The following is a 22,585-nucleotide window of genomic DNA, read 5'->3' as shown; positions in this document are numbered from 1 at the left end:
GGAGCGCAAATGCCATGAGCAAGCAGGAGTGTATGGTTCGCCTCCGCTACAGCATCACCGGTACGGAAATCGTCACAGGTAACTTCCACAAGAGCACTGCTTCGCGGCGGCAGCGAGACGCTCTCAGCGGAAACACGAAGTGCGTTATTGCAAGGACTGCTACTATCTTGTTCGGTAGATTGTCCCATCGAAAACGTGACGAGTCTATTTCGCAGGTCGATAACTGCTCCGTACTCCCGCAGAAAGTCAATGCCGAGGATAAGGTCACGGGAGCAGTCACTTAAAACAACGCAACTAATGACGAACGTACGTCCGTTAATCTGAATGCGAGCCGTGCACATCCCCTTTGGAGTAACTATATGACCGCCGGCGGTTCGAAGGCACACACCTGGCCAAGCAGTGAGCACCTTCCTCAAAACAGTCGCCATGCGACCACTCAAAATTGAATAATCGGCACCGGTGTCCACTAAAGCATTGACCGTAGTGCGACCGTCTAAATAACCGGAATGTCCAGAGAAACGCTTTTTGCTTCCGTATGTGACGGTACCAGCAGCTCGCGGTCGGATCGAAGCGGCGACGACGGGAGGTCTTCAACGCAGCGACTACCAGCGGCCTCGCCCCCGAAGGTCGCTGTTTTCAGTTTTCCCGACCAGGGCTAGACGAGCGGCCTTGGTCCTCTCGCGAGGAACCGTGAGTGAACGAGGAGGAGCGCCTTGGCGAAGGGGAGCGGGGCTGACGCTGCGAACGAGATGAACGCTGCTCCGCCAGGTACTCCTCAATAAATCGGGGTCGTTGACCAAACCGGGGAGGAGGCGAGTCGATGCGGAAGCCGTGGAGACCGAGGCGTCGATACGGACAATCCCGGTAGAGATGTCCTGGTTCACCGCAGTGGAAGCAAAGCGGACGGCGGTCAGGCGTGCGCCAAATGTCGGCTTTGCGTCGGGGCAGCGGGCGATTGTCGAAGTTCTCCACTGGCTGCACCGAGGGCAGCGGGCGATTGTCGAAGTTCTGCACTGGCTGCACCGAGGGTAGCGGAACTGTAGGTGACGCGAGAATGGGCGGTGGTGAAGGGGGAGCCTGACTCTGCAGAACTTCCGCATATGTGGGACGATTGTCGGTCCCCGACAGCAATGGCGGGCTCGGAACTACAGGCGAAAGAGGGCTCTTGAGTGCCTGCCGCACCTCCTCCCGCACTATAGCAGAAACGGAAGATGGCGATTGCTGCAGAGGGCTCCAGAACTTGCTTAGTTCTTCGCGCACGACGCTGCGAATCAGTTCGCGCAATGCATCGGGATGCCGCTCTGAAGATGCAAATGATTCCGCGGTTGTGCGTGTATGAAAAGGTCGGTCATAAGCCACGGCACGTTGGTGTAGCACCTTTTCCATTGTGGTGGCCTCCGCAAGGAATCCGTTTACAGTCGAGGGTGGGTTTCGCACAAGGCCTGCGAACAACTGCTCTTTCAAACCCTGCATCAAGTGCCTGACCTTTTTGTCCTCGGACATGGCGGGATCGGCTCGCCTGAAGAGGCGCGTCATGTCCTCGACGTATGCTTGGAAACTCTCATTCGGCCTTTGGATGCGAGAGTGAAAGGCACGTTCTGCATGCTCGCGACGATCTGCGCTAGTGTAAGCCTCGAGCAGTTGACGACGGAATTCCCGCCAAGAAGTTAAAGCTTGCTCTCGGTTCTCGTACCAGATACGGGCGCCGTCCTCAAGGCTGAAGTAGACGTTCCTTAGTTTGGCAGCATCGTCCCACTGGTTGAATGCAGCGAGACGTTCAAACTGAAGGAACCAGTCCTCCACATCCTCAAAGAGGTCCCCATGGAAAGTCTTCGGTACCCGAGGGGCCTGCAAGGTGTAGTTACAGGCCGGTGCGAGGCCCGTCACCTGCTGCGCAGGAGCACTAGATGTCATGGCGGCGGGTGCTGGCTGAAACTCCGGAGACAGTCCCTGGAGCCGTCGACTGGAGCGATGCACGGGGGTGTTCAATGGTACAGGGCTGGCGCGACGTCTTGTAGATGGAGATTCTTGCATAGGCGATCGTTTTTCCCAGCAGCTCCACCAGAATGTCACGTACACGGTGACTAAGGATACCAATGATAGCAGGGGGTAGCCCAGACACAAGAACACAGCAGCACAGACGCAAACGTGCAAGCGACACTTTGTCCTCCTCTTCAACTTCGTCCTCCTTTCACACCTCAGTCATGCGCCACCTGGCAACGCTAGGTGGCAATATGTTTTATAAGCATTCCTCCTCTTTGCGTTGCGTTTTGGTCGTAGAGGTCTTTGTTGGAAGTGGTTGGAACTGGCGGAGGGAGGCGTTGTTGTGAAACTGAGCTCCCACTAATGTAGAACCTTGCGCATGCCTATGGATTTCCGCTTTCGTCTTCAAACCTTTCGCGAGACAATTTGCATGGTCATTGAGCAAAAGTTATCGAAACTAACGAGGGTCGTAGAGATTCAACACAGCTGCGCATGTTTTTTATTGTGGTCGAGTGGTGAACAGGCATTCGGCACACGACGCACGGTGAGCAGCCTTTAGCTGAAAAGTATGAATTACTAAAAAGCGCTATGCTTTAAATATTTCTTCAAAAAACGTAGAGAGGAGGCTATTTTGTTCCTTGTGTAACTCGTAACACACTGCTTCGAAACGAACGCTGTTAACAACCGTTCAATAATAAATTTATTCTTTATTGAACGCCTCAAATATCCCTAAGCATGGTACTGTATAGAGGGGAATAACAATACGTTATACAGAATGAAAAGGAATGATGCGTGCTTAAAGCATATTTTCGTAGGCGGTTTAAGAATAGCCAGGGCTGGTGTGAAGTGTGACATTGGCTGGCAGGCCATTCAATTTGATTGCTGTTTGATGAAAGAAAAAAATGTATATGAGCGTGATACGTGAACTTCCAGGATAAAACGCTTCAGCATGGATGGTTCGAAGAAACACGTCATTAGATGGCTTAAATCTTTTACGTGCATAGTGGTAAAATTTACGAATGAGGCTCAGTGTGTACATATTTCGTCATATCTCGACGTCAGAGAGCTTAACTTAAGAGGTGATGGCAGTAGCAATAGAAAGGAAATAAAATAAGAGTTGACGAAACTAAATGCGTGCATTTGTACTAATACCAGTGTTTTGGCTAAGTAAGAACTCAAGTGGGCCAGATAAGAGAAATCGTGGAACGTCAATTACGTCGTAAGACAGGAAAGGTAAACTTTCTTAAGTAATGGCTGTTATATGAGTGGACCAAGCACTATCGAGCTATATTCTGATTTCTAGGCACTTACACTATGTGCATGAGGAAGCAGTAACGGCGCCATGTTGACATAGGTAGGCTCTGGATAACAATGCCGTGAATGAAAAGAAATTATTGGTGTTTCTCACATATTCGGAGGGGTCAACCATGTTTCGTACCGCGGCTCAATGTACAAAACGTCAGCTTGGAGCCCAAACACCGGCGTTATTGTTCAAACAACAAGTAAGCGTTAAAACGACTGCGATGAGCAAAGAAAGCCATTTCGGATTTAAAAACGCCAATTTATAACCAGTCAAACTGTCGAAATTGAGTTATCACCTGTTACAAATTTTCAGTTACAGTAGTAGGAGCACGAACTGGCCAGCCTAGATGGCATTTTGCACTTTATTCCTTTGTCTGCGGCTTCCTTGTTGCAACGATGGCGAACACAAAAATTTGGGATCATAACGTGAGATAAAACGCGATCATATATATGCTTGCTAGCTCTGCGGTCACGCACTTTCCTTCCACCATCGCAGTAGTGGTCCAGTGTTTGGGACGCTTGACTGCTGTTCCCAAGGATGTGGGATCGAATCCCGGCGGCGGCGAGCGCTTTTCGATGGAGGAGAAAAGCAAGGTGCCCGTGTTTTGTGCAATTTCAGTGCAGGTTTTGAAACACCAGGTGGTCGAAATTTGCTTAGCCCTCCACTACGGTGTCCCTCGTAGACAGACTGGCTTTAGAACGTTACGCCCCATAAACCAACCTTTCCTGTCCCTCCTCCTCTCTTGCCCACACAAGGGCGGCTCGCTCAGCGCATTTGCCGGCTGTAGTTTACTTAAACAACTTACTTTATACTTCACACAATACAACAGCTGTACTACACTGCCGCTCCAGTGCTTCAGGGGCACATATTGTAAGCTCTCCCATGAAATAAACTGTGAAAAGAAGCAAAGTGCGCGAACGATGTCGCTATATTTGCATCTGAAGGCTGCGGGACTAAACGTTTCTCTACTTGGCAAACAAATTGCTTATGGATAGCCAGATGTGACTAAAATTGCGTTGTTGATGTTGTCTAAGACTATATTGTTTTACATTTAGTGATTGCCAACTTCTCTCGATGGGTAAAGTTCGTCACATGGTTAACATTAAAACAGTCATTTCGCAACAGACTGTCATCGCTGAGTTCCGAAGTAATTTTGTTAATCGAGACTACCACGTGACAAGAGTATTCTTGTTTTTAGAGTCCTTTCTTTTATTAAGATCGCTTTCTGTGCATTTGAAGAATGTATTCCTTTGATGTTCCTGCAGAAGTTTAACTTCCTGCTTACAATACCCTATTAACTCTCAGGAACTGCCAGCCCCTTGCTAACTGTCGAATAAAGTGTTTTTTTTTTGTCATCTTTATTGGCTTCCAGGTCAGTCACAGAATGCGTACATGGGCAAAGTCATCAGCAAGTGGAGGAGTTTAATTCCTCATTATTAATCTATTCTTTTCACACCGGTCTTCTAAACGTCGCAAGCGTTCACTGATCAACGTGAGAACCATTTTCAATTTTAAAGAGTACGGGCCCTATACAGGGCACAAAAGAACACACGCTTCTATTACCTGAGAGTCTTTCGCCTTTTAGTTTACTCTACCCACGCTTGTCACCACCTTCGCAGTAGTACTGATGACAATGATTATACTGTAATGGACAAAAATCAGCCGTGTCACAAGACACAAATTATGTTTCAAACAATTCCTCCCAGAACATCCGAGCAGCTCTTCCCTTTCAGTATTAGCGGGCCTCACAAAGAAGAAGATATTAAACAACATAGTACGCGGGATAAGAACTGTCCGTGATGTGACGAGTGGTACAGCACGGTTTGTCGTTTGTGATTGGCTCTCTGAACGCGAGACGTTCCTACACGTCAAAGTCACAAGTGACGCTAACTCGCTCCTTAGCGATTTTCGAGGAAGCTTTGGTTTTCACTCCCTCTGATCCGCCATATTTTCTCACATCTCATTTTCGGCTGCGCAAAGCCTGGGTCAATAGGTAGACAGCCGTGCTTTAATTAAAAGCCAAACGGAAAACTATTATTAATACTTTAAGTATGCTGCAATTTTACTTCATGCGTGATTATTTGAAATGCAAGTTTCATGGTATCCCTCTAAGTATACCGGAAAGTTAGCCCCTGATAGAGCCAGCTGCACCGAGATGTTGTCTAGTGCACTTCATAAACAAAAGGCACCATAGTGGGCAGATTTGTTATGGGATGAAGAAACAAAAACAGGTTATTTCTATCCGCACCATGCATCGCCTCACTCGGGTAATACGTAAGCACCGTACCGCTTTAAGGCACCTTGCATGACCTCTCAATGTTGGAAACGCATGGCCTGCCCTGAAAGGCCAAGAAAAAATAAATTAGTACACCCAAAAAATCCGCACCGAAACATCGGCACTAATCATCAGTAATTCATATATACTGTCGTGCTTATTCCTTATGCTACGGATATTTATATGCAATACAGAAAGGTATCTGGTAAAGCCTAAGTAGGTGTAAATAAAGTCTTTAAAATCGTAATAGCGACACTCAGTGCTGTTCAGGGTATCCGTTTCGGCGTCACCTCTGAATATAATAGAATAGAAAGCCAGGGAGGTCAACTAGATGATGCCCAGTAAGCTACCCTACACTTGGGGAGGCGAGCAGAGAGAGAAAAGGAAAAGAAATAGCGCTAAGGAATGAAGTCTGTCGCATGTCCAGACATCTATAGTAAAAGGAGGTAGAGAAGGCGCACACTTAAAATGCAGAACTCCACCCCGAGGTCTTTCTAAAACTTAAGGAGTGCCTGCACACCTTTTATTTTTGATGAAAATGTCCTCCAAGGGCCCAGAATATTAGCTTGTGTGAGATAGCGAGAGTCCAAGCAGCGGACAGTGGTAGCCAGGAGGACACACTCACTTTCGAACTAAGGACAGTCACAAAGTATGTGCGCAATCGTTTCAACATACCCGCACTGCTCACACGTTGTAGATTCTGCCATTCCGATGAAATGGGAATAGGCGCTTGTAAACACCTCCCTTAGTTAGAGATGACACAACGTTGTGGCACCACAGTGGGAGCGGCCGAATGCTACCTGTAGTTGAAGTGATTGGTCAAAGTGGTCCGAGCGGGATGTACAGCCTCCAAGCGTAGACCACGATTGTCTAGTCATGTTTCGGGCAATTAGTCGAAGGTTCCTTTCTCCTCTAACGTGACCCAGTTTTATGCATTTCTAACATTGTAGGGGCTTTGGTATGAATGACCGCACATAGTCACGAAAGTGGCCTACCTTCACACGTGACGGCAGGCTGTCGTCTTTGAATATAATCTTCACACAGCGAGAAATTCCAAGACGTGACACCCGAAGAATCAGGGTACCTTTCTTTGCAAGTTTCACGAGTACGGGCAGATCATCCTTCGTGGTAGTCTCGCCGACGTCATAGATGACGCCGGAAGAGAACTCCTCACCCAGCGGAATAATTGTTGCTACTGGTCGGCCTCCGAGTTCAGTCATAGACCGCAGTGATTCAAGCCCAGAAACATGATGGACCTCAACTGCAACGAGATTTTTGCGCGAGTTCACCCGAACGTCTTTAATCTTGTTAGACACAAGGGCCTCAAGTTGCAAAGAGACAGCTTGCCTGTTAAGCCGCCTTATTTTGTCAGATCGATTCAGAGGCGGGATGAGAATTGTGTGCTTCTGTTCTTGGCCATTTGTCTTCACCGTGGATTCACTTGATAACGAAGTGGCTCCTAATATTCGTCTTTTGGTCCTCCGGCTGAGACATGTCTCAAATTCAACTTCACTACTGTCCTCACTGAAGTATAGTATGGTATCCTCGCTGTCAGAGTCACTCATAAGGCAGCAATGCTTCCTTCAAGAACTCGAGGAGGAAGCCACCAGTCTGTTCGGACGTCAAGGAAGACCCAGGTCCATCACCGCATGACGAGGGACGGCGATACACACGTAAAAAAAATTACCGACGAATAAGTTACTTCCTAATGCGAAATTTGAGCGCAGCAAATAAGCTGTTTCACCTTTTCGATAGATTGAGGCAAATCCGCCGCCACCGATCTGGCTCTCTGATTTCCACCACACAGGGGTTGCATTGGAGGAGGAGCGAAGAAAGGAATTAAGTTCGAGCCGGCGCTTTGACAACCGGAGACTCGCAGGAAGAGGGGGGAGGGGGGCGGCGTGTACACCCAGCGGCAAACGATGGGGGCAGAAGCGCGCGCAGCAAGCGGACAACGCAATAAAGGGAGGAGGGAAGAGATAGCAGCGACTGACTGATACTGCTGACGCCGATAGTGAGTCAACCCCAGCTGCGTAGTTGGTTTCAGGGACAACGCCGCCGATGCCGACGCAAACAATATGATACCCTCGCTTCCGCAGCGCCAAGAACCAGGTCTAGCCGTGGGAAGGTGGTCACGTATTCGTCGACGTGCCGGGGCCTACGTGAAATAACCGGCGCGTCGGCAACTGAAGAGCACCCTATCCGCCACACAGGAACAGGGGGGGGGGGGGGGGGACCCTCCCCTCCTTTTTCTGCATGGCGGCGACGGTGTTCTATACAGTCACGTTATCTTGACTCTCTAGCGGCGTCAGCGGCATCCTGCGATATCAGTCGGTCGCTGCTAGCGCTAGGGGGATGAAAGGGGGGCGGAGCTGATTACGAGGCCGAAGCCGACGCGAAACCCAGGAACGGACGCCAAAGAGCTGCGCTCTAAAATGTATTGTTAATTACCGGCTAGCTTTTGAGGTTTTGTACGCGGCATGAATGCCCAGCGGCATTCTCTACTCTACTTAACGTAATCATTATCTAACCAACCTCAGACCCCACTTTCTGGGACCCTTCAAATTAACAGCGTCTGTGGGTACTTGAATCGCACAGTATTCTCTGCAGTAAGTTGCATCAGCACAGTATTCAGGGGCCGTATTACAGACGGCTCACACTCACAACCACACTCACACTCACAATCTTCCTATTGGCCAGCGGCAACACGGCGGGAGTGGCCGTCCTTTACATCATCGACGTCTGCTGTTTACGTCATGAACACACCTGAAGTCATGACGTTGGCTACGAACCAATTGTGAGCGGGGGTTGTGAGCGACGCGAGCCGCTCACAACTTGTTTGTGAGCGCTCACAAAGGGAAAATGGTGGCGATCTATGCGGCGGCCGGCGTTCTCGTGAGGCGGTAGCGGGCGCCCCGACGCGATCATCGGCGGAGGACGGTATACGAAGACTGTTTGATGTGCTCGGTGAGATGTTTCGACGCTTGTTGCTACTCGAGAAGGATATAGTATAGTGACTGTGCGACGCGATGAACTGAGATAGGTGTGTGCGGCCGAGTGCGCCGTGTGTGCGGCGGCAGATAATGTGTGCACTGCGCTTTTTCCGAACTGCTAGTGGCTTCCAAGCCGCTACTGGCAACGAGGCGAACATCGGCTTCGCGCAGCCGACAGTTCGAAAGCGTTTGCGGCGGCGTGCAGCTAGGGCGGCGGAGAAGAAAGGCTTCCTTCGTCACGGCAGCATACCCGGCGTCGTCGGGTTTGTCGACGGCACATCAGTCGTCTACGAGTAGTCTTATGATGTCCCTGTTTCCGATATGAGATGCCAACATGATTTTGGCCATGAACCTCCCTACGTGGGATCTTGGCATGATGCTTTCTCCTGGCGACACTCTCGGCTGCACACAGGCATGACACAGGTCGAGGCCGGCCTGCTGCGAGTCGTCGAACTCACGACACTGAGCCGCGCTGCTGTTTGCAAGATAAGTTAACGGTAGGCTCCACATGCCTCACATGTATTACCGTTCTTGGGCTTTTATAAAAGCTGGAACATAAGACACTAGTACATTGTTGAAATGCCCACGTAAGAAACGAAGATGGGGATGTGTTTGTTTGACGCCTGTATTGAGTAGGAATGGGACATCACTTATACCGATATGAAGTGCAAGGCTGTCCATACAGCATTGTTGCTGAAACGTTCAATCACTCATTGTCTGCACGCCCATGAATGTCATCGTCAGCAAAACCTGGCAATGAGCTACTTGATGCGACTCTTCCATTGTGTCAGTAAGGCTGTTAGTTTATGAGGCTGTTGAGGTCGACAACGACGTGACGAAGAATGTGCTTAACAGCGTGCCATTTTCGGTTATGCTGGTGAGAGGGGCACCTGTTGGAGACATGGCTGCCAGTGCCATGGAATCCCGGTCCGGACTCTGCATAACGGTTATAGAACAAGGTATACACCTCCACAAGGTTAATGGTAGATAACTGCATCGACGTGCTGAAGATCCGCTTCCAGTGCTTGCAAAAATACTAGACGTTCCTCTACCAGCCAGAGCGTGTAGCATGTACCTTGTTGCATAACTTCTTTGGATGTCTTCCTGCCTGCCTGCAGACGAGGAGGGTGCTGCTGGCTTGGACAAGAAAGGGTCACATCTGTGCACTGGCTACTTGGAAGTGGGATCACTATTGCCATGCATACTTCTAGTGAAAAACCATACAGAATCATGTTGTGAGCCTGTTCCACAGAACCTACCACCAGAGGCTGGCACAGCTGCCCATGGTGAGGCAACCGCTTTGGCGTCAATCACAGCACAGCAATCGGCCGTGATATACCACACGAAGCTGACCAACTCATCACAGGCAGCCAAGTGCAGCGTCTTCTCGTTTCATGTCTGTGCCAGAAACCTGTTGTGATAAAGATGCATCTTCTCGAACCATGCGTTAAAACACCTCATCTTTTAAGTCAAATTTGTCTTCATACACCCCCCTTCACTGTTGCTTACAACCGTGTATGTTGGTGTTTGTGTGTGTGTGCATGTGTTTGAGTACATAATTAAAGTGTTTCACAACGAGGCAGCAATTGTGATGCCTATCGGAATGGGAAGTCCTCACAGAAGTTTTTTTAGAAGCACCTGTATCCACTGTGCAGCTTTATTTTCCTGCAGCATTTCACACGCTTGAATATGCAGCAGCGAAACAAACTTCCTGCAATAGCATCGGCAGTTATTTGACGTGCTGCACAATTGTGCTACACAGAGAGGACACAGAAGAATAATTTTTAGAGCCTGTAAGCTGGCACAGTACTTATCGCAGGTCTGATATACTTCAGAAGCAAGAAATGAAAGTATTGTGCATAAAACTGCGACCCAGAGGCAAGACACAAAAAATTAGTTGCTTAATGATTACAAGCGTCAAAAGAAAGGAGCGGCACGGACGCCTGGATCGGTATGACGTGATAGCGTAAGCTGCCAGCTAACATATAAAGCCCAGATTTAACCGAGCTCTATGAACGTGCCTCTCTGGATTAGGGATTACGTGAATGCAAGGGTCTTGGCAGGCTGATTCTGATATCATCCTCTCATATGAAAAGAGAGGCCCGAGTTGTACGCGTCTGCCGCGTAACCGCTCCCAGGTAACGAAAGCGTATTAAGGATGGGCTTGGGACCAGTGTGGCCTTTGGTAGGTTGCCATCTTGGGTAGCACCATATGACCTAGGGTAGGCCTTAGGGTGTCCGCCAACTTGGGTGGCACCACTTGAACTATGGCGGCCGTTATCTTGGGTGGCATCACGTGATGCACGCGGCCGCAAAGTGTGACATCTGCAACGATAGTATGACCCATTAAAGGCCTTCGTCTTAAAAATTAGATCGTTCTTAATACAGTTCAAGGTGCCACCGCAGCAAGGCGCCGTATTACCAATATCTTTATTACTGTCCATTTTCACCACGTTATGGTAACACATAGTTCCACGAAACATTCGCCTCTTATTACAAACTCCGGGATTTTAGCAACAAGATACACGCAAAACGCTAATTATTCAACCTGCTTTTATTGGTCACGAGCAAGTGAAATTTAAATCTAAATCTTAGCTTAAAATACCATCACACAACACGCGCGATGTGTGGCATCAGAAGGACTAGCGCGCTTCTTTAAATTACGACCCCGAAAGCGATGTAAAATCACGTTCACCACATTTACAACCTCAAAACAGCGTCTTTGTAAACAACGAAGCGTTCTTCTCAGTGCTTAAGGATATTGCCGCGAGCAATTCAAATGTCTATTGCTTCTTTTTCGGCAGCCGCCGCCATGCGGCCTTGTCACTCTGATGTGAACGCACGCAACAATTCTATATTCTTTGCTTGTTCATGTTCGTTGTCACAGGACGCGACTTTATCCTTTCCTTTGTGGTGACAGATAATTCGAGATGTATTTCGAAAGATTCCAGCAACGCACGTGCGCTTTTACAATGTTATGCTAGTCACCGTACGCAGTTTTATCTGCATCTTTCTTTGACGCCTTTAAATTGAGCGCTCACGAGTAAAATTGTATTCTTTGTTCCACGACCGACGAACACGATTGCTGCGATCGCAGCCACCGATTCACTTAGTTCTTTTGAGGGTGCAAGTCAGCCTAATAAAGAGTTTCATTCAAAGGCAACGCCAATGTCTTTGGTTGTGGCAACCAGACTTGTCACCACTACGTGACCATATTTTTGTGACTGTCTATGAATGCAGACCCCTTCCTTAAACCTAACACTACGCGCCAAACACGAAATCATCATGCACAATCATTAACCCCTTACAGTGCTAGGATTAACTCCTTTAAATACTCATTTTTCCCAGCACCATTGAGGAGTAGAACAGGTGTCCGCCAGATCTTTTAACCAGAGCTGATTCTTTTGACTCAACGTTTTCGTCACAGCATTTAATTTGAGAGCCATTTATTCTACGTTTACTTTTTGTATTTTGCATATAAGCCTTGTATTTATTGTTGTATTTTGTGTTACCACTTGTATTTAACATATTTCAATTTTGCTAATCCTGTTCTTTTTGCATATATTATGTATTCGCCCCTCCTGCTTGGGCCTACTGTAGGCCTGCAGTATGTTCTAAATAAATAAATAAATAAATAAATAAATAAATAAATAAATAAATAAATAAATAAATAAATAAATATTTTCTATATGTTCCTTCTAAGAAGAGATTCTGTAGTTCGACTGGAGAAGTGATGCCCTTGTTGGCGAAATAATACTCACTGCACACGAACAATACAGAGCAGGGCAAGAAGCGTGGAAAGTGCAGCGCTGTTCATCTTTCCCAAATTTACAGCTGAAAGAACAAAAGTATAAAAAAGCATTCGTCATTTCTATTCGCCCGAGAAAAACAACAGAAAGGGTTCATCATTAGGCATCAGTCCAACTAATATATTCTTAACATTACGAGCGAAATTCTATAACAGGAGTGCTAATCCAATGCCATTTCCACTACACTCAGACCGTACAAGTGACATACGTGACTGACTCAGGCGTCAATACGCTTTTGAAACTATTGCTCACTAAAGGTCATAAAGGAAATCATACTAGTGATTATACTATATGTATGCTAGCAATCGTACCATTGCTTAAGTCTTACCTCACTTCGTATATGCTGGTCCTCCTCCTAATTCCATTCAGTTCAATGATATCCGATTTCATATTCGCTACTTTCTCTAACAGTAGTGATTGCCTAGCCTCACTTGATGGGGTTAAAACGCTAAAGGGCCAGATTCAGTTTTCAATGGTGGCATGTCCGGAGCGAGAGGTTATTAGCACCCTCTGCTGCGTCACAGGACTGATCACCGTCATGGCCACTTGCTCTACAGCCGCTGAGGACTGAAGGCAGGGGTTTGTTGAAGTAATCATATAATAGGTAGGAGGAGGAGGAGGAAGATGAGGAGGAAAGGCAGGGAGGTTAACCGGCAAAAGCAACCGCTTTACAACCCTGCACTGAGGGAAGGGGGTGAGTGGATATAAAAGTTGTGAGAGAGGGATGGTTGAAGTTAGTACAGTCACATCACAGACAAGCCACATCACATCACAGACATGTCACAGTTATATCACTTAACATAACAGCAAACTCATAGTCTTTCGATTCGGCCTGTGTTCCCTTACTACATCAGGATAGCCAAATCCTGATGTGGTGAGGGTATGCGTTGCAGTAGATGGTCACCAAGATCAGGTCGCACCCAGGACCGGTTTCTTCAATTCCAACGACAGGCGGAATTTCTTTTAATCCGCTGGAGAAACGCGCAGCACCAGGGTTCGAACCAGGGTCCACATGAGACGATTGTTCCGCCTCTACGCCACCGCTGCACTCAGCTAAAATACTGCACTGCAAACTAACGCCAACTGCGAACAAGACCCCCATTTTTTTCCCTTGGATTTCTCTACATTTAAACGCATGTGACGCGAGCGTTCTTTCCTCAAAGCGCCTGGTAATACAGGCGGATACTAGAGAGATTTAGCACCGAGGAGATATGTCCTGGTTTGCCAGACACCGCCTAAATAAGCGCAGTAGCCCAACCTTATCACACCCTCGAAACTTACAAATACTTCATCTTTGCAACAATCCTATAGGACCTATACGCCATGTATCGGTCTGTAGACTTTAACTGCCCGCCTTCCGTAATCTGTTCGCCCACAATGAGCCCTGCTTGGGGGCAGTTCTCGAGTGCCTCTTTCTGCATTATAGCTGGGAGGTTGCCCAACTCAGAGACACATCTCCAGGTGTTCGCGCCGTGTGATATGTAGATTTTACATTAAGTGCAGAACTACAAGCATGACAGGAAATTACCCATACTTATGATTACACCTATTGCTTACCGGTCGCGTTGGCAGGAATTGCAGCCAGGGCACAATATCTTCACGGTTTCTAATGTGCATTTCCGTGTCTAACTCACATCTCGATACCTTCAGAAATGGGCGCTAAATATGCCTGTCGCCACCATCACTGCAGTGCAAGTAATTGTATCCTCTTGCTGCTTGCTTTGCTGATTCACTGTATTGCTTCACAGTTGCACAGCTACTGGCTGATTAAGGAGATGTTGGTTATTTTTACGGTACGTTTGTGTCTTAAGGGAATGTAAACAGTACTCGCGAGAAGGTGCCAACCACCTATCTGAATATGGAAAAAAATTCCGGCGCCATCTCCTATTATTATAACATTCGAAAGTGTATTGCAGGTAATTGCACCTGTCACGGTTAGGATGGCAGTTTTAGTGTCCGCATAATGTTCATCGCTACATTTTCTTGAATCTGCTCGGAAAACTGAAAAAGCAGGGCTAAGAGCTTCAGCAAATCTGCTGGAGCATGCCAAGAAATTTTCTGAGGGCCACAAGCAGGATGAGCGCGTCATTGCAAAGTGTTAGAGGGCGAGTTTGGCCTCGACATAAGTTCAAGTAAGCGGTCGCCTAAGTTTCCGCAAAGCGGTTTAGAACGGTTTTCTCTTGAACACCAGAACGGACCTATCCACAAGAGCGTAGCAAGTACACATCACTGCGAACGGTCGAAATGCACCGGCTGAGTGCGAGCTTCCACTTACGCCACGCAGAACCCAAACTAGACGCGGCACAAAAACACAGAAAGAAAGCGCACAAAATGGGAACCGGGGAAATGATTGGGAGCTAAGGATTCGCAAGGCAATACAGGTCAAAGGTCAAGGCCTCGCTACACGGAACTCGTGGAATCAACACGCGCGGGTCACCGTGACAGGATTCCTTTCCGTATCTATTGTCGTGACGCTGGGGCTACGTCGACCCGGCCTTCACTTGGTAGCGTGCAGAGACTCGGGGTTGATGGAGGATTGAATCTTCGAAGTTGGTAAAATATATACAAGCAGGTTTAATGGCACTTTGAGAAACTTATTTACAAGATTATTTACACGAAAAAGAAGGGTACATCAGCAAAATGGCAAACGTTAAGAGTTCATAGCGAGAAGCGACTGGATGAGCCGTTTACCCAGGGCCCAGAGCCATTTCGTGCTCTGCAGCGTCCTTAAAACCCCCTATGTCCAGCCCCTCTCTGAAGATGCTGACCAACCAAATCCAGGGCACGCCCCTCAGATATCGGCATCCAATCGAACACATCACTGCACTGATGGTCTGAAGCACTGACTGGCCCGGCACTGTTTCGTTGAGCCTGGTCACTTGTTGGCGGGAAAAGCTTGGGAACGGCGAGGAGGTACATTTCTATTCTTCAGCCAAGAATCGATAGGCAGCTGGTTCCGGCAAGTGGATTTACTTCTCAGAAACCCAAGTACACGTGCGCGCCGCATAGGGCTCCCAGCATTGTCCCTTTTCGACAATTGCAAATCTTTCCTGCATTCCTGGGAAATTACTTAATGGCCGTATGCGTCATGCTCCTTTCTTGTCCTGCACGTCAGCGGACATGTCACTCTGTCGTCTCCCTTGGATAGGAGGCATTCATCACTGGAGGATAGCCCTTCTCGACTGGAAGGGTGAACAAAAGAAAGAAAGCACTTCCTGCTATTTCCCGCAGGGGGACGTTTCTTTGTGTTTTTCCAGACGTTCTCTTGACAGGGTCAATTTGGCATTTGCAGGTTGTCCACAAAGCAAAACAGGCTTACAAAACAGGATTCCTGGAAACAGGCTCACTTAGAGCCATTGGACCATCACCACATTTCCACAGCACTTATTCATGCCCACAGGCGAACAATAGAGCGCGCAAATGCGGATGCACGGTCGTAACAGCCTCCTCCCCCGCCAGAAGAGTCTCGGAGGGCAGCAGTCGCAGCTGCTGCATGAAGAGACGACTTAATGGCCTGCACGTGAACGCTTGAAGCTCGCTGTTGCTTGTCGCGTTGTCTTGATTGTTGTAGGCCAAATTGCTCGAGCTGTCTGAAACTCAACCACATGTCTAAACAAGCACTCGGCTCCCGTCTGAAGAGACCAGGTCAAAAGAAAACTGCCATTGTTGTTCGAGAAAAGCCCACTCTCAAGACGTTCAGGACCCACGTATTCCTAGAAAACCAAACGTGCTGCTTTACATAGCCACACATATACAAGTGCACGAAAAAAAAAAAAAAAAAAAAAAACCTGATTATCAATTTGGATACATGGTGAGGAACATCTCGGACCGCTTAGAAAGAGCGGCTAAGCGCGTCCGCATTCCCATTTAACTTCCCCTTTTTGTATCTTATTTCAAAATTGTACTGCTGTAAAATCAAGCTCCACCTAAGAAGGCGACTGTTCTTCGATGTCGCAGTTTGCAGCCAAGCCAGGGGACAATGGTCCGTCTCTACGGTGAATTTGGCCCCTCCAAGATAGCACTGCAATTTTTGAATGGCCCATACAATGCAAGCGCACTCTTTCTCTGACGCGCAATAAGCCCTCTCTCTAGAACTCAGTTTTCTGCTCAGGTAGAGCACGGGGTGCTCATTACCGTCGTCATCTCTCTGGCAGAGAACAGCACCTAACCCTCGATCACTGGCATCACACTGGACCGTGAATTCTCGGGCATAGTCTGGAGCTCGCAATACCGGTCGGCTAATCAGCACAGCCTTCAGGTTTACGAAGGAGGCTTCCTTTTGTTCGTCCCAGACTACATTTGTCGGTTCTGTCTTGCGGAGAGCGTCGGTCAGAGGGCTAGCCAAAGCTGAATAGTTAGGGATGTAGTGATTGTAGTACCCAGTCAGACCTAGGAATGCTCGAATTTCCGTCTTCGTGCTCGGCCGCGGATAGTCTGCTACCGCAGAAATCTTAATCTCGCTGGGTTTCCTGAAACCCTGACCTACATTGTGACCCAAGTAGTCCACGGTCGCCCTTGCCAGGCAACATTTCTCGGCCTTTACGGTTAGTCCAGCTTGACGCAAAAGGCTCAGTACAGCTCTTAGATGTACCATATGGTCCGCCCATGAGTCGGAAAAAACCGCAATGTCGTCTAAATAAGGCACCGCGAATGTTTCACACCCCTTTAAAACCCTATCCATGAGTCGGGAAAAACAAAATGGAGCATTTTTGAGCCCGAAACTCATCATTGTTGGCTGGTAGCTGCCCGTCGGAGTGACGAAAGCCGCGTATCTGCTGGCGCGTTCAGTGAGCGGTACTTGCCAGTATCCTCGAGTAAGGTCCAGCGTAGTCACATATGCCGCTCTACTGACCTGTTCTACTCTCTCCTCAATATTCGGAATAGGATACACTTGATCCCTGGTGAGAGAATTTAGCTTTCGGTAGTCTACCACAGGCCTAGGGTCTTTACCTGGAGCTTCTACTAAGATCATAGGCGAAGCATAATCGCTTTCCGAGGGTTTTATTACTCCCAATTCCAGCATGCGAGTTACTTCCCTATCCAGAATTTCTCTTTGCCTTGGAGAGAATCGGTAGCACCTTGATCGCACTGGCACGTCTGAAGTCAGCTCAATATCGTGCTCAGTCAAATCAGTCCTGCCTGGCCTGTCCACGAAGCAGGACTCAAACTCTGTTATTATTTCGCCCAGATCGGACAGCTGGGATTTCTTTAGTTCTCCTCTCTGCTCCGTCTTTTTGAGAAGCTCCTGAGCGTTGCTTCCTTTTCCGCTGAGGCAAATCAAGTTGTCCCCCATCTCCTCGGGAAGGTTTAAAGTTAGATTTACCACGGCTTCCCTCTGCACATAAGGCTTCATAAGATTGCAATGATAAATGCGCACTTCTTTACGCCTACCGGGAATTTTCACTGCGTAGTTAGTGTTAGAAAGCTTTGCAACGACTTCAGCCGGTCCTTCCCACTGTACTTCGAGCTTATTCTGCCTTGAACTTCTCAGCAACATCACCTGGTCCCCGATACAAAACGTCCTTTGACGGGCTGTCTTATCATAGTACACCTTGGAACGAGCCTGGGCTGACTTCATGCTGGCCTCAACGAGTTCCTTAGTGTTATGTAAGCGATTCAAGAGGTTCAGAATGAATTCTACTACTGTTGGGTCTTCTCCGCGCCCCTCCCAGGCTTCGCGCACCATTCGCAAAGGTGAGCGCAGTGACCTTCCGTACACCAACTCGGCTGGGCTAAATCCAGTGGATTCGTGCGGCACTGACCGCAAAGCGAAAAGCGCTGCAGGCAGGCAGGTATCCCATTCGCGCTTGTTTTCATAGCACAGTTCCCTCAGGACTCGTTTGAGAACAGAGTGCCATCTTTCTACGCTGTTGCTCTGCGTATGATGGATCGAGCTATGCACTACCTTAATGCCGCATCGCTCGAGAAATGAGGTGGTGAGGACACTCGTGAAAACGCTACCCTGATCACTTTGGACCTCGGAAGGGAATCCAACTCGTGCAAACACTGACAGCAGCGAATCCACTACACTCTCGGACGTCACCTCGCGCAGCGGAACAGCCTCTGGAAACTTTGTGGCTGGGCATAACATAGTGAGGATATAACGGTACCCTGACTCTGTCACAGGAAGTGGCCCAACTACATCTATTACTAACCGGTGAAACGGCTCGGTAATGATTGGTACTAACACCATCGGAGCTTTCCACTTATCTTGCGCCTTTCCAACCCGCTGGCACGTGTCGCATGACCGTACAAAATTTTCCGTGTCCTTAAAACATCCAGGCCAATAGTATTCTTGCAACAGCCTCTGCTTTGTTTTCTTTATTCCAAGGTGACATGACCACGAGCTGCCATGGGAAAGTCGCAGTAAGTCTCCGCGGTACTTTTGGGGAACGACTAATTGGTCCCGCTCTACTCCGCGCTTATCCTTGAATAAGCGATACAGCACTCCCTTTCTCATCTCGAAAGAAATATTGTTTGCTGTCTTAGTGGCACGGTGGCGCTCCCTTATCTCCTGTATCTTGGGATCATTGGCTTGCTCTATAGCTAAGTCCTCTCGGGTTCCACTTAAAAGTCTCGTGAGATTACTAGACACTGGCGGCAAGAGGTTACTCTCAAGAACGTCCTCATTCCGCGTCTCATCAAGCTCACTTTCAAGTTGACATATCTGAGATGCCTCGCTCTCAAAGTTTTCTGACCTGCTATCTTCCGCATTTACCACTGTTTTAACTGCCGTTTCCTCCGCTGTGGATTTTTCTGGAATGAGCAGTGTAGCTAGTTCTCGCGCCTTTGAACGTGTTAAGGCTTGCACAACTCTGTCTCCGAAAAGGATGCCCCTCTTTCGCAGCAGCATGTCCGATTTGTTGGAGAACAAATACGGATAGCACTTAGGAAGCTTTCCTGAAACGGCAGCCTCGGTTGTTAATTCGCCGAAAGGGCCCTCGATGACCACGTTCGCGATCGGCAAGCACACACTCTGTTCCTCAACTACCTGTCGGATCCATGCACACTGTCCTGTATAGTCGGAAGGCGACACATACGCCGGATGGACAACATCCATCGTTGCGGCCGAATCGCGCAGTACCTTGCAAGGCTTCCCGTTGACTACTAGGTCATGCAGGTAGGGTTCTAAAAGCTGCATATTTTCATCGCAGTCCCTGACATACGAGAAAGCAATCTTTTCTTTCCGGCAGTTGACGGCAATGTGACCCTGCTCATTACACCTAAAGCATGTGAGCGGCTTCCTAGCCTCAAGCTTATTCTTTGTGTTCTGCACGTTGGTCACTTCCCCACTTTTCTCACTGCCGTCCTTTCTAGGGAATTTGCCTGAAGAAACCTTCATTTCTTCGTTTCCAACTCTAGCAAAGTGCCTTTCCTGACGGTTTTTCACACTGAACTTGGGATTGCGGGGCCTATCCACTGCTGGGTTGCTGAATTGTCGGCGCGAAGCATACTCCTCAATAAGTTCGGCAGCTTCAGTTGCCGACTTAATTTCGCCTCGGTCCTGTAACCAATTTCTTTCTTTTTCTGGGAGGCAGTTATAAAACTGCTCCAAAAGAATTCGCTCGACTACAGCGTCCCTATCACTGTAGGAATCTGTGCTCTTTAGCCACTCGCCCAAATTAACTCTTAAATTGTACAGGAATTCAGGGTAACTCTCGTCCCTGGACTTAGTAGCTTTCCGAAAACGTTGTCTGAACGCCTCGGCGCTAAGCCTATACTTTCTCAGAAGGCAAGCTTTGACCTTCTCGTAGTTGTCCGCGTCCTCCTTGCTTAGCCGCGCGACAACCTCCGCTGCCTCGCAGGGCAGAACCGTCAATAATCTCTGAGACCAAGTGTCTCGCTGGAAGGACAGTTTTTCGCAGGTTCGCTCAAAGTTAGCCAGATACAGACCGATATCCCCTGATATCACATATGGCTGCATGTACTTTGACATCTTGAAATCTGCCTCCTTGTTGAGAAGAGGTACCGCTAGCTGGGGACAATTGCCCGACCTCTTGCTCAACTCTAGTTCTAATTTCCGGAGCTCAATTTCTTGGTCCAGCTTTTTTGCTTCTCTTTCACGCTTCTTTTCCTCTTTTTCCCACTCACGTTCGCGCTCCCTTTCCTCTTTTTCCCTCTCAAGTTCACGCTCACGCCTCTTTTCCTCTTTTTCCCGCTCTTTCTGCTGTCTGAGCTGCTCCTTTTTTTGACCGATGAGGTTCCATGCTTCACTGAGCTCCTCATCATCGGTTCCCAGATCAGTGATTGCCTTTATAATCAAGGGTTTTCGTGCCAAACCACTTGTATCAATTCCCAATTCCTCACACAATTGCAACAGTTCCGGTTTCTGCAGCTTTTGTAGGTCCATGATCGCTCCGAGTGTCGGCTACTTCCAAAACAACAGTGCAAACTACCAAACCTAAAGGCGTTTCAACACTTTTTACCAGTTCTAAAATCTAACCCTGTTCTAGAACCTGGTCCACATCAGAAGAAAAGCCAAGCACTCACCCACACATGCGATCGATGTTCCGAGCTGCTTTCTTGTTGGCCGATTGTTGCTCCTGCTTGTTGCTTGAGATGCCACCTCCGATCACAAGATGTTGTAGCTTGTAGATCCAGATCCCACCTCCAGTCATCAGATGTTGTGGCTTGTAGATTCAGATCCCAACGCTGGTCACCAGTTGTCGTGACGCTGGGGCTACGTCGACCCGGCCTTCACTTGGTAGCGTGCAGAGACTCGGGGTTGATGGAGGATTGAATCTTCGAAGTTGGTAAAATATATACAAGCAGGTTTAATGGCACTTTGAGAAACTTATTTACAAGATTATTTACACGAAAAAGAAGGGTACATCAGCAAAATGGCAAACGTTAAGAGTTCATAGCGAGAAGCGACTGGATGAGCCGTTTACCCAGGGCCCAGAGCCATTTCGTGCTCTGCAGCGTCCTTAAAACCCCCTATGTCCAGCCCCTCTCTGAAGATGCTGACCAACCAAATCCAGGGCACGCCCCTCAGATATCGGCATCCAATCGAACACATCACTGCACTGATGGTCTGAAGCACTGACTGGCCCGGCACTGTTTCGTTGAGCCTGGTCACTTGTTGGCGGGAAAAGCTTGGGAACGGCGAGGAGGTACATTTCTATTCTTCAGCCAAGAATCGATAGGCAGCTGGTTCCGGCAAGTGGATTTACTTCTCAGAAACCCAAGTACACGTGCGCGCCGCATAGGGCTCCCAGCATTGTCCCTTTTCGACAATTGCAAATCTTTCCTGCATTCCTGGGAAATTACTTAATGGCCGTATGCGTCATGCTCCTTTCTTGTCCTGCACGTCAGCGGACATGTCACTCTGTCGTCTCCCTTGGATAGGAGGCATTCATCACTGGAGGATAGCCCTTCTCGACTGGAAGGGTGAACAAAAGAAAGAAAGCACTTCCTGCTATTTCCCGCAGGGGGACGTTTCTTTGTGTTTTTCCAGACGTTCTCTTGACAGGGTCAATTTGGCATTTGCAGGTTGTCCACAAAGCAAAACAGGCTTACAAAACAGGATTCCTGGAAACAGGCTCACTTAGAGCCATTGGACCATCACCACATTTCCACAGCACTTATTCATGCCCACAGGCGAACAATAGAGCGCGCAAATGCGGATGCACGGTCGTAACACTATACACGTGTTCGGCTGCCACTACGCTCGTTCCGGTAGGGGGAGAGTGAGATGAGGAGAAATTCCTGCACCTGCACCATTCTAGGGACAAACCCAAGGCAATGTTGGAAACTCATAGAAAATGAGTATGGAAGAAAGTAAAAACTTCGGGGGACACTTATGTTCTGCAGTAATGGTATGCCGTCAGAGCATTTCACGCACACGGACAATGATATTTCAGGTTTTGAATTGTTAAAGTTTTACTTCGTACTTGGTTTTCTTTAAACTTTATTTTTCATCCCCCCATTTTTAGCATCAGGAAACATCGGTCTTTCGATCTGAGCATGTTGACAGCTTTTAAAGCATTTTCATTCCTTAAAATAACTTTAATTATTGATTTGATTTTTTATAACACCTAAATATAGTTTATTAGAATCACAAATAATTCACCGTTTTCAATTGCATCTTATTTCAGTGACAAAGTTGTTCATTTACGCACTAACTGTTAAAGATCATGTCAGCCACATTATTGCCAAAACTAATCGCATTCTGTAATACTTAAAGCGAGACTTTTCTATACCTTCTTCTTCCGTTAAACTA

The 22,585-nt window shown here is 48.0% G+C and overlaps 1 long non-coding RNA gene across 1 annotated transcript in view; it reads right to left on the bottom strand.

The window, feature by feature from the left end:
- The window catches only part of LOC146180350 (uncharacterized), a 41,586-nt gene that overhangs the window by 6,332 nt on the left and 12,669 nt on the right, over positions 1-22,585 (bottom strand). The window contains exons 2-3 of the long non-coding RNA XR_014700839.1: positions 12,316-12,388; positions 5,574-5,625 (exon numbers count right to left, since the gene is read on the bottom strand). This is a non-coding gene — a long non-coding RNA (uncharacterized LOC146180350). The remainder of the gene's footprint in view (positions 1-5,573; positions 5,626-12,315; positions 12,389-22,585) is intronic.

This window comes from Amblyomma maculatum, chromosome 9 (assembly GCF_055883805.1).
Source record: "Amblyomma maculatum isolate TAMU_Amacu chromosome 9, ASM5588380v1, whole genome shotgun sequence".
Lineage (NCBI taxonomy): Eukaryota > Metazoa > Arthropoda > Arachnida > Ixodida > Ixodidae > Amblyomma > Amblyomma maculatum.
This window is presented reverse-complemented; position numbering and strand designations above follow the sequence as displayed.